This window comes from Trichoplusia ni, unplaced genomic scaffold (assembly GCF_003590095.1).
Source record: "Trichoplusia ni isolate ovarian cell line Hi5 unplaced genomic scaffold, tn1 tig00004228, whole genome shotgun sequence".
Taxonomy (NCBI): Eukaryota; Metazoa; Arthropoda; class Insecta; order Lepidoptera; family Noctuidae; genus Trichoplusia; species Trichoplusia ni.
This window is the reverse complement of record NW_020800539.1, coordinates 2,409-5,387: the sequence shown is the minus strand read 5'-3', so window position 1 is coordinate 5,387 and position 2,979 is coordinate 2,409. Positions and strand designations below refer to the sequence as shown.

At 38.9% G+C, this 2,979-nt stretch overlaps 1 pseudogene; it reads right to left on the bottom strand.

Moving 5' to 3' along the window:
* Positions 1 to 348: 348 nt before the first annotated feature.
* LOC113508243 lies at positions 349 to 1,362 on the bottom strand (annotated as a pseudogene).
* Between the last annotated feature and the right edge of the window lie 1,617 nt (positions 1,363 to 2,979).

Sequence of the window (2,979 nt, the reverse complement as noted above, 5' to 3'; positions counted from 1 at the left end):
CATATATTTGTTATAGATAGACACCATATGTGGTTCTTCTATGACAATGTATCTCTTTTCACTTTGTGAGAAGCGTTTGGCAGATTGTTTAGGATTAATTCCTACAGAATTAGAAGCAATACTGAATATATTATTGTCATGCCATTTAGCAATAATGAACGTGTTGTCATGTGTCGTTCTGTAATCGACAGCACCACGTTCCTTTTTTTTCAGTAACTTCGATGTAATCAGAGGACAACTAGATGTCCTGTTTTCTCGAACTGTCCCAGTGCAACGAAGGCGTTTCTTTGTTATCTCTTCCAGCAAGGGCGTCCCAGTAAAAAAAATATCAAAAACTACGTGGTAAGGAAGGTCGAAGCCACGTGAAATCAGCACATCACAAAAAGTGAGAACAACGCTTGCACCCAGCCCCAATTCTTTATATATTGGATTGCACATAGTTGTAGCACCTTGGTATGGTTCCATCCATAAAACATACCCTAACCGTGTAGCACCAACCCAAGATTTGAACCCGTACCTAATAGGTTTACCTTATATGTGCTGTTTGCAGCCATGTCTACTATAGTAGGGGATCATGGCCTCATCTACACTGTAATGCTCTTCAAGAGGAGAAAACTCTAAGAACTTTTTATTTAGAAGTGTGACTAGGGGGCGTACTTTTGTGTTGTCTTGCAAATCCAGATTATCATTGACATGAAGGTGGCGAAAAATAAAGTCAAATCTATCCCTAGTCATAGCCGAGCTGATCAATTCATTCTTTGTATCAGGAGAGTTTTCCCAATACATTCTTCTACCGGGGAGCCATGAATAACCTCTAACCAACAATATGCCGATGAAACATTTCATATCTTCAGTGGTTATGTCTCCAGGCAAATTCTTTTTGACAGCATATTTATTGCTCTCTGACACCAACAACGAAATAACATCTTCATCTCAGAAGTTTTCAAACCACTCAATTGGGCGCTTATCTTGGCAAGCGCCTTGAACATCTGGCCAATTCACGGGATTTTTTGCCAAGTCCCGTTTTCTCCATGCGTAAGTACGCCTACGTTTAGTTCGACCTGTAGAATCAGAAGGTTCTTCTTCTGTATCACTCACCATAATCTGCCCTTGAATCATTACTTCAGCCGGTTGAAGCAGAATGTTTCGTGGCAAATTATTCAAAGTTACATTATCTTCTTCACCCGAATCTTCGTCAGTGAGACAGTCAGGATCAACAGGAGGAGATAGAATACATATCAGTCGTTCTCTATAATCTTCTTCATTATGAGAAACATTTTCTAAAGCATCTAAAATTTCATGCGCAGCTAAAGGTCTGTAAAGAAAAAGTTGTATTATTGTACTAAAATCATGTATATTATCCTACTGTCCTATATATAGTACGCTAGTATTTGTAACAAGTTATACGTAATCTATACTAATATATAAAGCTGAAGAGTTTGTTTGTTTGTTTGAACGCGCTAATCTCAGGAACTACTGGTCCAAATTGAAAAATTATTTTTGTGTTGAATAGACCATTCATCAAGGAAGGCTTTAGGCTATAAACCATCACGCTGCGACTAATAGGAGCGAAGATACAATGGAAAATGTAAAAAAAACAGGGCAGGTATGAATCATAACTTATATCTTCTACCCACGGGGACGAAGTCGCGGGCAACAGCTATATTTAATATACCGCTAATTAAAAATACAAAATGCCACCTAAAAAACGACCATCTTTATCTCGAAATTCGAGAGATGCTAAGAGGATGAGAAATGCGCGTTCTCAAGAATCAGCAGAGGAAAGAGCATCGATTGAACTCTATGAGAGTTAGTGCCTCAACTTCTCGAGCCAATGCAAGCTCTCCAGAGAGAGAGATGCGATTAGCAGCTGACAGAGCGAGACGAGCTACATCACGTGCGTCTCAAAGCTTTTCTCAACGAGAACTTAGGCTTACTATTGACCGAGAACAACATGTGTTATCCCGAGAAGCTGAAACTGCTTCACAACGAAAACTACGGCTCACAGCTGACCGAGAACGTCATACATTGTCTCGTGAGTCAGAAACCTTCACTGAAAGGGAACTACGGCTTACAGCTGATCGCGAACATCATATTTTATGTCGAGAATTGACAAATGATAGGGTGCACCATAATATTATTCGATCTCTTGAAGATGAACATGAGCATGTACAACGAATAGAGTCGGTACGTGAACATTACAATTCTTTGAGACAAGATCGATTAATAAGTTTGTCTATTGAAAGATTAAGAATCGAAAATATTCGGTCTCTTGAAACGGACGAACAGCGAGACCTGACCTTACCTCAGACAGATTTCGACATAGTCTTAATAACTTAGATTTACACATAGATGATCAATCTAGAATTTCGATGGCGTGGTCCGACAAATATAAAAGTGGGTTTGCTTATAACCTCGCAATTAATTACAGATCATCTTCTTTAATGGGCAATAGTATGTGTTTTTTGTAATGCTTCAAAGTGGAGTAAGGAGTCGGCTGGTTTCTGTTGTTCTGGAGGCAAAATAAATTTGCCTTCTTTCGCAGACCCGCCGGAACCATTGAAATCACTACTTTTAGGGGAACATCTGCGATCTAAACAGTTCTTAGCCAATATTCGCACTTATAATAGTGCGTTTCAAATGACATCCTTTGGTGCTCAACAAATCTCAAAAGGTCCTTTCATGCCTACTCTTAAGGTACAAGGTCATGTTTACCATTTGATAGGATCCCTTTTGCCTGAAGACCAACCTAAGTTTCTTCGAATATATTTCGTATCCGACTACAACGAACAGTCGAATATAAGAAATCAATATTTCCCGAATTTAAATACTGGACTAATTTCACAACTTCAAGACATGTTGCATCAGGTTAATTCATATGTATGCAGTTTTAAATCGGCACTAGAAGCTCTTTCTCGATATGATGATAGCAATTATGAAATTGTTATAAATGCCGATAGGCGTCCAACTCAGGAACAT